Genomic DNA, 12,025 nt, shown 5'->3' with positions numbered 1-12,025 from the left:
AAAGATTTGAGAAAAATGGCCGAATCGGTGAGGCTGGTGTGCAATGTAGGCAAATGATGGAAAGCTGTGCACCCTGGTCTACGGCTAATGTGCAACGTTGCAAGGGTGCATGTTGAGCATTCCATGACTCTGAAGCCCCAACAAATGGGACGAGCTAAACCATGAATGTTAATGGGCCAATAGAACGCATTAGCACGCCATCACCCAGGCTTTAGTCTCTAGTAGCGTAAGCTTGTTTCCGTGAAATGGGCTTACGAGCACGTGCTCCCCCGAGCACTACATGTCAAAAGGAAGACGATGCCACGCATAAGTGCAATCTCCTTTCAAAAAGCATGCGGTTGACATGCGGGTATGTCATTTCGGTGGAGTGATACACTATATCATTGATTGATTGTGGGATTTAACGCGCCGACGCAACGCAGGCGATGAGGCGCGCCGTAGTGGAAGGCTCCGGATTAATTTTGACCACCTGGGGATCTGTATCGTGCGCCGAAATCTCGTACACACGGGCGTTTTTGCTTTTCGCCTCCATCAGAAAAGCGGCCGCCTCGGCCGGGAATCGAACCCGCGACCTTGTGCTCAGCAGCGCAACGCCTTAGCCACTGAGCCACCGCGGTGGGTATACACTATATCAGCTGTTGCAACACTGACCTAGTCAAAAAAGTCGCTTGACGTTTCCGTACCCCTACTGGAACCTTGCTCACAATGAGCATGTGCCATGAAAAACGAAGCTATATATTGGCCATTAGGCGGTGCAATGAGTTCACATAGATATGCTACAGGTAGCCATCCGTCTGTTGATAGTATTGGGCATCGTCTGAATGATGAGGGACTCGACCAGCAGTTGAGAAGGAAGATTTTCCTTGGTTTTCAGTACTTTCGCCTCGTCATATGCGACCAAGTATCCCATTCTGTCACAATGCTGGGCTCGTTTTTGCATGGCCCTTGTTCACTTCGTTGCGGTGCTGCGTTAAAGGGAAGGTGAAGAGGTTTTAGAATTAAAAGAAAAGTTGACCAGCAGCAAGTGCGCATTGAATAGTTTCCGTGTACGAAATATTTTCGCAATACATGCAATAGAAGTGGCGCAATACGCAAACAAAAGTGGCCCGATGCCCCGCCCCCATCTCTGCGCGCGATGCCGGAAGGCCGAAGAGCGGAGGCGAAAACCGGCCGGAAAACGTGATACCTGGACTTCCGGCCGGATCGGCCGCCTCTGCCATGCTCTTTTCGCCGTGTGCCCTGCAGATGGTCGCCACAGGAAGAATGATACTTGTTGTTGTTGCTGATACCACTCATTTGTACAATTTGCGTGTTCAGTAAGTATGCACGAACGCCGAACGAGGCATGCGTTACCATGCCGTATTCCTAAGTAGGATAATACCACGCCGGGATGTTTTATAACATACCGAAGCGACAGCCGAGGTGCCTGTGCTTGATAACCGAGAATATACTACACTACGTTAGATACTTTGTAAAACGCTCCAGTGCGTTTCTCCTTTTTTTTTTCTTTTTTGATACGACGGACATGAATGCTCACATTAGATGCTAGATATAGGAAGGATGGTGAATACTGCTGTACTTTGGCCCGGGATGTTTCGTCCAGTTCGAGAAACAAAGCCACATTTGTTCAGAAAATACCTGTTTCGTTAAACGAGTCGGTTTTTTTTCCCTGGTGGGCTTAGAACAGTGTTCAAAAACCCAATTTTTGGCGAAACTAAAACAAGGTGCCAATCCTCATAGAAGTTCTCTCCTGGCTAATAGGTAAACAGTATTCATACAAAGTAAAATAACCAAGACCACCAAATTACTTATTTTGCAAGTATACATGCCACGAGAAGGTAATATTTGTCTTGAATGGAAAAACACCGCTCCGAACCACCACGGTACCATAATTTGTGAGTGAGTGCGGGGGGCTCATTCTTCGCCCAAGATTCCGTGTACCAGCATTTTGTAACCTGGCAAGCACTTGTTGCCGCTGAACCTCGTGTGTGCTCCAGCGATAGTCGTATATATATATTGATGAAACTAAAAAAAGTAGGAGCGAAATTAAATATACGGCCTTTATCCGACTAGCGCGGAAAATGTTTAAATATAGAAATGCTGAAACAGGCCGACGATATATTATCACAAACGGCTGGTGATTGTTACCTAAAGTAACGTAACTACAACGTAACTGCCTTGTCCGACTGGTCTGTTAATTATAACGAGGTGGCCGTAATATTGTAGCAGAATGCGCAAGGTACACGCGAAAATCAAGCCCTACTAGAGCCGATAATGCTGCGGAGTCACCAGTATGCTGCAATGTTTTCAGAATAAATGCAAGTCAAGCAGTAAGACGCCACTCATCGAAGTGCAGCTAGCGATCGCGGGGGTGCCTTAGCACCGCTGCCCGAATGGCACGCGCGCGCGCGCGCGTGTGGGTGTGTGTGTATGGAGATGAGTAAGGGGGGTGGGGTGGGCGACAGCGAACAAAGGAAATTCGGAAGCAGAGTTCGCTTGTTAGTTTATGCGTGTAACGGCAACATATGTCTCTCGTATACGTTTACAGCGCATGAACGCTATATTTTCGCGCAGTGCACGTACGTGCTTTTCTCTGGTACATTGTTTAAAAGACCCTGCTAATCTTGGGCATAAATGGTTTCGTATATAGTAACAAACACTTCAGGCAGTACCTAATATTAACATAAGGAATAGAAACCCCCTATGCTGGTAGCCCAGTTCAGAAATATTCTGACGGAACCCTCTAGCCGACGCCACAGTCACTGCTTTGTGGTTATCGGTCGTGTAAAGCTAATTCATGCTCTAAGATACTTGAACCAACAGCATGGCAAGTTGGAAAATGAACTTGCAGTCATATGCGAACAATAAACTGCAAGATAAATTGCCGAAAAGGCAAGCGCCGCTGCCGAGCGATCGTTTTCAACGCTCCCGACAACCCACGCGGCTGAAGGGTGTCCTCCTTAGACGTCATGACGGGCGCAACCAATCAGAGGCGTCAAAGACGAAGAGCGCGCGTCTTTCAAACGGGACCGCACGTTTTGCAAGATAAATGCCGGTTGGACTCATACGCGATAATATTCAATGTGATATTCGGAGTCAGCGCGCAAGAAACTATATAAACGTGCCTCTAACTCATTTTTTTTTTGGAAAGCGCTTCAGCTTCCCTTTAATCGTCTGTGCAGATGGCCCGTTTCGCCAATGTAGACTGATTTGCATACAGCGCACGGAATCTAATAAATACCTGGAAACTTGGAGCGTGAGAGCGGGTCTTTCACGCTGACAAGGTCAGAACGCAGCTTGCTAGTGGGCACGTGCACGATGTGCACACCGCATTTCTTTAAAATGCGGCGACTTTTTTCTTTCTTTTAGCCGACGGCTAAAGCGATTGTATACTTACGTGAGTCGCCAACGAATATTGTCGCCTGTGTCTACTTGATGCTGCATTTTTGAAATTCTGGCAGTTCTAACGCTTGTTTTTCACGCACTGATCTTGCAGACGAGGTCACATGGTTAGTACTGCAAGCGATTGGGCCAGAGCTCCCTTATTTGACTCAAGCAAAGCTATCGCAGGTCAACCCTGATCTTCGCAAGCCACTGTAGCCACGAATGAAATGACATGCGCCGTTAGAATTCTGGCGTTGATAACGCTTGTTTGCCACGCACCGATCGTGCAGACAAGCAACATCGCGCTATACCACAAGCGACGTCACTCCTGGTCAGTTTGTAAGAAGTGGGGGATAATGCAGGTCAATTTTAGAAAGCTACCGAAGCATGCGGTGGCGGCGACGTAACAGGTACAGCAAACAGGTCAGGAGGCAGCGACGAGCGGAAAAGATGTAACACGGGTCGCCCCCGGCGGCTTGCCCAGAAATGGAAACACGCCCTCGAAGAAAGCTGTACAGCCGATTTAGTTGTTGACGAAGAGCAACCGAGGCTGCACAAACAAACAATTGTGCTTGCCGTGGTATAAGCCAAAGTATAAAATGATTGATTGATTGATTGCAGGGTTTAACGCGCCGACGCAACGCAGGCGATGAGGCGCGCCGTAGTGGAGGGCTCCGGATTAATTTTGACCACCTGGGGATCTTTAACGTGCGCCGAAATCTCGTACACACGGGCGTTTTTGCTTTTCGCCTCCATCAGAAAAGCCGCCGCCGCGGCCGGCAAAGTATAAAATGACATCGTTATGTTATAGTCCGTCTGACTGTTACTTGAAAAAGGTAAAAATCAGAACGCCAACTTTTACGTCGAGCGTCTATGGCATGCCAGACATGGACTCTGCTGTTTAGTGATATGTGAATACACATTTTTAGCTAGTGGTGAAGCAGCAGATATTTTATAGTGTGGACAAGTGAATTTTATGGGTTAACTGAATGTCTGAAATTGAAATATGCACTCTAGAAACATTGGTAAAACAACAGGCTAAAGAATTTTAACTTTGTTCGATCACACTGAAAGTGGAAATTATCAGTTTGTACTGTACTTTATCTTGTGCTGTATCTTGTACTTGCATGCTTGCAATGCTGACAAGGCAGCACATATATTGTCTGCCAGGTGTTACACAACGCATAAGACATGCAGGGCTGATTTGTGCAATATGTCACATGTAAGAATACCTTGAATGCATATTGCAGAACGTTTAGGACTCATCGTTGAAATCTTTATATCATAAACATGTTGTTGATGTTCTTCAACATGTTGTTTGACTCTTTGACTCTTTACCTTTATAATTTTGCAGTATATCGACATCTAGTGGAAGTCCTTATTATCAAAGACATGTCGTTATACTTATTCGACGAGTAGTTGAAATCTTTGCGATATTGGACCTTGACGATGTTGAGGACTACGAAATGTCGTTGAATCCTTAAGGTGTCCACAACATGTCGTAAAAGTTATTTGATTGTCGTTGAAATCTTTGTAATGTAGAAGACATCTCGTTGAAATCGTTATACCATGCATATGGATATTGTCGCCATATTTTCAGGTGGGATATAGGTATCAGTAGAAGGAAGCGCTGAGAGTTGCATTATGAAAGCTGGCTACCTATACAAAATGCAACTCCCTTGAAAAATGCAACTTATTTAATACGCTCACACTGCGCAAAAATATGCTAAGATGATACCTAATTAGGCTGATACATCCAGGACAGCGGGTATTAAACTTTCAATGCACCTGGCTTTCCATGTCGAACAGGCATGCAGATAGTATATGGCATCATTTGCTAATGACTTGCCCCCAAATAATCACCATGAGTCACTGAGAATACAACGAAAAGTCAACAAGAACTCCACACTAGAAAAAATCATTGTGCAGACCACAACGAAAATTCTATTGAGTTCTTAATGTGTAAACTCAATGAACAATGAGTTTCTGTTGACTTTCCGTTGAGTCAATGAGAACTCAATAAAATGTCAACAGAAATTCAGAAACCATTTTTGTAAGGGGTCAACCTCATGATACGTCAAGGTCCGGGTGCATGCGCACGGAACGGAGGAGGAGGAGGAAAAAACGTTTATTGCTCCCATTGAACGGGAAGAAAGGAGCGCGGGATGGTTGTCGGTCATCCATGGTGGGTGGCGTCCCTAGTCCGGGATGCCATGGCCAGCTGCAGCTGGAATGGCCCTGGTCACCAGGCCACGCTGGTTTTCCAGGACATCGCTTCTCAGCAGGACCTCCCACTGATCCTGTGTCGGTGCGATGACTTCAGGTAGTTCGGTGACGCCTTTTCACTCCCACACCATGTGGTACAGGGTGTTGGGCGTCCCAGAGCAGAAGTTGCAGTCGTAGCTGAAGAACGGGGGGTGTATTTTGGACAGCTGTGTGGCGTGCGGAAATGAATTTGTCTGCAGTCTCCGGAATTGTGTGGCTTCTTCTTTGGTTAGCTTCGGGTGGGGTGGCGGGTATCGTCTTCTTGATAACCTGTAGTGCTCTAATATGTCTCTGCTGAGCTTGGGGATGGACGGGTGGTTGTCGGCAGAGTGGTGAGTGCCTATGAGGGTTGAAGCCCGATGTGAGTGGCCTCGGGCTGAGGTATATGCCGCTTCATTACCCTCTAAGGACTCGTGACCTGGTGTCCAAATGATATAAATGTCCAGTGGAGTTTTCCGTGCTTTTGAAGCCTTATGAAGTAGATCAAGTGCCATCGCTGAGATACGGCCCTTTTGAAAATTACGGCAGGCCGCTTGCGAGTCGGTGATGACGGTCACCCGGCCTTGGGTATCTGGTACTGTGGTGGTGGCAAGCACGACAGCTGTCTCCTCCGCAGAGTCGGTGTCATCTGTATTGACCGTTGCTGAGCACAACTCATCTCCTTTACTGCTTGTCACACTAGCCGCGTACGCCCACTTGGTTCGTGCCGGGTACCTCGCAGCGTCGACATATCTTGTTGAGCTGTCCTTGCTGTAGGCTTTTCGCAAGGCCTTGACCCTGGCTTCCCTTCGCCCCTTGTGGTGAACCGGGTGCATGTTGCGTGGGATGTTTTCAACCATGATGTATTCCCTCAAGGCATGGGGGATGCGTCGTTTTTGATTTTGAGGTCCCACGCTTGGCTCGTAACCGAGGCGATACAAGGTAGCTCGACCGGTCGGGGTAAGCTTGAGTCGCTCCATTTGGCTGGCTTTATGCGCTTTGGTGATTTCTTGCCATGTGTTGTGAATTCCTAACTGAAAACGTTTCTCTGTGGAGGTCTTGGCTGGCAGTCCCAGTGCTAATTTGCAGATTTGACGAATTAAAATGTCGAGTTTCTTTATTTCAGCCATTTTGATCCCCAAGTAAGGGGTACCGTAGGTGATTCTGCTAATTACCAGGGCCTGTACCATTCTGATTGTGTCCTCTTCTTTCAACCTTGTGTTTTTTGCTTTTTACTCGCCTAATTAAATGGGTTAACTGGGTGACAGTGTTTTGTAGTTTCTGGAGGGTGTCAGCCCCTGCCCCGTCTTTTTGAAATGTCAGACCCAATACTCGGAGTGTATCGATCGCCTTTGGGATTGTAGCGCCATGAAGCGTCACTTCTGGGTCGGGGGTCTCGGCGGGGGGTCTACCTCTTGTTTGCTTCTTGAGTATGAGAAGTTCAGATTTTTCGGGTGCAATAGAGAGCCCACATCTTTTCAGATAGGTTTCCGTACAGTTAACGGCTTCCTGCAGGGCGTCCTGTTGTATGCCTGCTGGACCTTTGGTAGTCCAAAAGGTCAGGTCGTCGGCGTAGATGGCATGCCTGAGACCCCGGATAGCATTTAGCTGGTCAGGTAGGTACATCATTGATAAATTGAATAGTAATGGCGAGATGACGGAGCCCTGCGGAGTGCCCTTCGCGGTGACGTCGAATTTGTCGCTCCGTAATTTGCCAAGTCCCACGGTTGCCGTGCGATGCGAGAGGAAATCCCTAATGTAATTATAGGCTTTCTCTCCGCAATGGGTAGTCCTCAGGGTTTCAAGTATGGCCGCGTGCGACACGTTGTCAAAAGCCCCTTTGGCGTCCAAGGCGAAAATGGCGCTTGTTTGTGAGGTGCTTCGGTTGTCGTTAACCTCTTCTTATTTTGTAAGAGGGTGTCCTGAGTGGACAAGTTGGGGCGGAATCCATACATGGTGTCAGGGAATCCTTTTCGTCCCTCTGCTGGTTCCTCCATGTGAGATGTAAGCCTGTCTAGCACCAGGTGTTCCATTAGTTTGCCCGCGCACGAAGTCAGAGATATCGGCCTAAGGTTGGATATGCCCAAGGGTTTGTTGGGTTTTGGAAGCGTGGTGACATCTGCGTGTTTCTACATGGCCGGAAGCCTGCCGCTGTCCCAAATCAGGTTTATTTTCCCCAAGAGATCAACCTTCATCTTTTCGCTGGTATTGCGTAGCATCTTGTTTGTTATTCTGTCTTTTCCCGGGGAAGTGTTTCTCGTGAGCTTGGCCAGTGCAGCATCAAGTTCTGCCCTCGTGAATGGCTGATCAAGTTCTGGGTTGGGGTTTCCATTGTAGTCCGGGTGGGTGACGGCTGTTGACGTGGTTTCCCCCCAAAATTTCTTCTTTGCCGCTTCGAGGACGTCTTTCTCTGTGCCCGGAAAATTGTGAATAAGTCGCTCCACGTTTTTTCTGGTTTTTGTACACTGGGAACCGAAGGACTGAGCAAAGCATTCACTGGCTATGGCGACGAAGAGGGACCTGCAAAGCGAAGATCGTGACTGATGTCTCAGATCTGCGCGTTGTTGAACTCGCAGATAACCGCAGCCATGCTCCAGACCCAACCGATTTAGCTGTCTGAAAATTCTTTCAGAAATGGAATCCAGTGCGATTGGAAAATTGTGAATATTCGTTAGTGTGTACGTTCGTACAGCGAAATGTGTGCGGAGGAGGCGCCGTCGCATACCTTTCGCCGACGATCACCTGTAGACGCCACTCTGTTGACTTCTTCGACGCTTGTGTATTCTTTTAGTTTCCGTGGAGAACAAGTTTGCTCCAATAAACTGTGTTCGTTGAAGAACCCTCCGTGGTCCTTGGCTACGCGGATATATATTAGATAACAGCGAGATAGCTCTTCTTGATTTTGGACAACAGCAATAACATCCCCTCGTGAGGTACTTGCATTGAAGCATGATGAATGTCGTTTGCGTCACTTCTGACGTAATTGAAACGCACGAGTCGTTCATTCTTGGAAGGCGCGAGGTATTTGCCTTTTATTATAGATTACTTGCTGCCTCATTAGAATTGTGTTGTTAGTCTACTATATGCCCGTTTTGCGTCTTTTTCTTTGTGTCTTTTGTTTCGCGCAGTAGTAGAATTAACCAGCACCAACTAGCCCAGTTCACAGTTTTTTGAACACGCATCATTACCTCACGCTCATTGCACGATAGAGACCAATTTGGGAATGTCCATAGCGCTGTGCTGTCAACAAAGGCAGACTGGAGAACGGTAGCACTCTGTACCGTTTGAAAGAAGGCCCTCGGTGAAAGTAAATCTTTTTTTTCTTTTTATCTGAGGTAAAGATGAATGGAGTGGATGGCCATCATTCTGTGACCTCACATGAAGTACAACAGAAGAGGGTCTTTTCACACTGTCCTTTTTGACCCACTCATTGGAAAGCTTGCACGAGTACCGCAAAGGGAGACTGTGCCGCCGTCCTGGCATCTCTGCAACGCAGATGGCGTGCCTATCGGCCGCTGCTGCCATGGGATGGCTACCGTGGAGTGGCAGAGAAGTGTTTTCTGTTGTTGCGGGAACAGCTGGGCAGGTGCGGTGAGCCCTCTTTCCAGCCGCGTCCTCGGGAACAGACCCGGTTGCAAGCGCTGCTTGGTTAAAGGCGGAGTTGATGCGCTCCGGTGGAGGAGATCAGCTGGAAAAAAGCGAGATTTGGAGTTGGGCGACTCGGTTGTAGCGACGGCTCAATGCAGTACAACGGCGTCATCCGGCGTCATGGCGTTCCATGAAGTGGCACTTTCGCAGTGGACCATGATTACCCGCCGCGCAAGCCTGAGGTGATAGCGCCTGTCAATGGCCTCTCAGGTAGCCGGGCGAGTTGAAATGTAGACAGATTGGGAAATTCCACTGCGTGCGGGGACGAAATCAGGGAAGGATACACAGCTAGGGCCAACACGTTGTCCCATACATCTGGAGAGTCTGCTTCGTTGCCGTGAAGGCGACACTTTTGAAATCCATGAACGAAGCAGGTCCGTAGGTAAGTTAGCACTTTTTAAACGCCGCCAGTTGTCACAGGTGATGGTGTTGCTACCGACGATTAGACCAGAGCCCGCCATACTGAGGATAAAACTGCTGTAGCTACTTCCCGGTATAGATAACAACTCCTATAATGTATTAAGGATACCACGTGCAAATAAGTGTGAGACACATGTCAACTCATGTGTCATATGTGATTCACGAATCTTTTCTCTCTTTTTTTGCAGGTAAGTGGCCATGCATACGATTGAATCATCGTGCTCGGATTCCTGAATGTGAGTCCTCTAATGCTGCACTTGGTTTCGTCGAAGGAAACATAGACTCTGTCTAATGCGCGCTTTGCAAACAATATTTTCTTATTGCGGTCTGCCGGTCTTGCAAAAAAAGTTGCGTCTGATTCCTGTATCACAGGAATCGGTAAAACACGAAAGTGAATTGTGCAGCGAATTCTGCAGCGGAGCATGATTTATGGGGACGGCGGCTGCCTTGTGGGTGTGCTTCGCGAGCGACGTCCTGCTGGCGGGTCGCTTCGGCAAAGGTGTACTGGCGTCATTTCTGTGACGGATATAACGTCAGTGAAATCGTGGTGTATCCCGGCATAAAACACTTTCGCGTAATAAAATATAAAATCCGAAAATGAACAACCCTAAATATCGCGTACTCTTTAGTACTAAAGGTTGCCTCCCCGCAAGAAGACCCTGTGTGGAGAGGTGTGCCCTATACAGGCCGCTTGCTTCGTTGTACTGGCGTCACTTCCATGACGGATATGACGCACGTGAAATATTCGTGTAACCGGGAATAAAACACTTGCGTTAAAACGAAGCCAATCTATCGGTTGCAGATTACTAGTTTGTATGTTTGCTTCAGTATTGAAGAATGGCTGCACTAATTTGTTTCCTGCAAACGGAAGGGCCTAGCGTTGCCACGATGCAAATTTTTCTCTTACCTAGACCTGTGTAACCACACCAGCGTTCATCCCGACGTTTCCTGGCGTCTTTGTTCTTTTTCGCGAAGTAGCTATTTTAATATGAAGCGCAGGACACTTGAGGCGCTCGCATTGTCGTCGTAGCTCACTTAACGGTCGATGTCAAATGACTGCCGAAATCGGGCCGTACCGCGAGACCCAAGTAGAACCCGGCGTTCCGTAGTAAGGCGTCCCGCAGAGGCTTCGAATGCCAAGCCGTTTAAATAGTCATAACAGTTCGAAACTCGTGAAACGCTGGCGCTTGTCCCCGCTGTTCAGCGCAGAAAAAAAAACTGCAGGTACATTTGACGCAAATTATATGTAATTACCGGCAGCACCCGCGTTCATTTATTTGGGAACGCTCGTTGAGTTGGTTTTTGCGATAGTAAGCGAAAAAATTGGCCGTGTATCTGATCCTTTCGTTGCAAATGTCCTCAAAAGACGATAGTCTTTGTACACATTTGCCATAGAAATGCCCCCCTTTGCTTTCCCGCTCACCTCTCATGCTGTTTCTGTTCCGTCGCACTGATCCCAAGGTAAACACGCTAAAGGTTTTCTCAAGGCGATTTGAATTTACCGCGTTCCACTGCTACAGGCGGGGTTTCTCGATGCCAGCGCTGCAGTACGGCGGAGACGCGCGTGAATCGAGGCGGCCGACTTCAAGGTTTATAGAACCGCGTTTCCGTGCTCCACGTGCGTGCCAAGCAGGACGTGAAACTTAGCTAGTGGAACCTTTCTTTACTGTTGCGGCGTGATTTCTCATATGCCGCCGGGAGTGGCGCGGTCAACAGGACAGTAGGCGGTGCATGGTTTTCTGCAGTAGAAGTAGAATATAATTTGCTCTCGAAAAAAATTCCTCCGCATTTTCCCGAAGGGGAGTATGAGGAAGTGCGAAGCACGGGGTGATGCTATGAGGGGGAGTTTGTTGAAGTTTGGTGGCATTTTGCCCGTTAGTTACATTAACACCCCCTCGTGATCACGTTCGGCTTAACACGCCTCGTTTGTCCCTCTGCGGAAATCTTGGTGAATTAACGTGTATGTTCGAGAGGAGGAGCGCACCGCACCGCAGCGCACCGCAGCTGCGAAGCGCCGACCGGAGTGAAGGGAGAGGAGGCGCAGTCACGTGAGAGAATGCAGAACTAGCGGGTTTGTAGTATCACGTGTACACCACGCAGTTATCAAGCCGCTATAACGCCGCTGAGTCGCCAACGCACGCCGCTGACGACGTAGTTTGAATGCGTTAAAGATATAAGGCGCGTTACTAACACTGATATGAGCGTCGCGTCCGTGGCGTAGTCGGTAGAGGGTCGCGCTGCGGCCGCAAAGTCCTCGGATCAAAACCTAACGCCGGATGCTGTTTTTTTTATATAGTGTAGTAGCCTGGCTGGCGCGCCGAGAGAGGGT

The 12,025-nt window shown here is 48.2% G+C and overlaps 1 protein-coding gene across 5 annotated transcripts in view; it reads left to right on the top strand.

Moving 5' to 3' along the window:
* The window catches only part of Bru3 (CUGBP Elav-like family member bruno 3), a 533,833-nt gene that overhangs the window by 256,351 nt on the left and 265,457 nt on the right, over positions 1–12,025 (top strand). Inside the window, exon 1 of one of the 5 annotated variants that reach the window (XM_077707859.1) lies at positions 9,913–9,932. The exons of the other annotated variants lie outside the window; for them this stretch is intronic. The gene's annotated coding sequence lies outside the window, so the exon portion shown is untranslated. Of the gene's footprint in view, positions 1–9,912; positions 9,933–12,025 lie in introns of those variants that run through there. 5 annotated transcript variants of the gene reach the window in all.

The sequence above is a fragment of the Haemaphysalis longicornis genome, unplaced genomic scaffold (genome assembly GCF_048455015.1).
Source record: "Haemaphysalis longicornis isolate Haplotype H1 unplaced genomic scaffold, Haemaphysalis longicornis Haplotype H1 scaffold_4, whole genome shotgun sequence".
In the NCBI taxonomy this organism is placed as follows: Eukaryota; Metazoa; Arthropoda; class Arachnida; order Ixodida; family Ixodidae; genus Haemaphysalis; species Haemaphysalis longicornis.
Note: the sequence above shows the minus strand (reverse complement) of the source record. Positions and strands in the feature narration are given on the sequence as shown.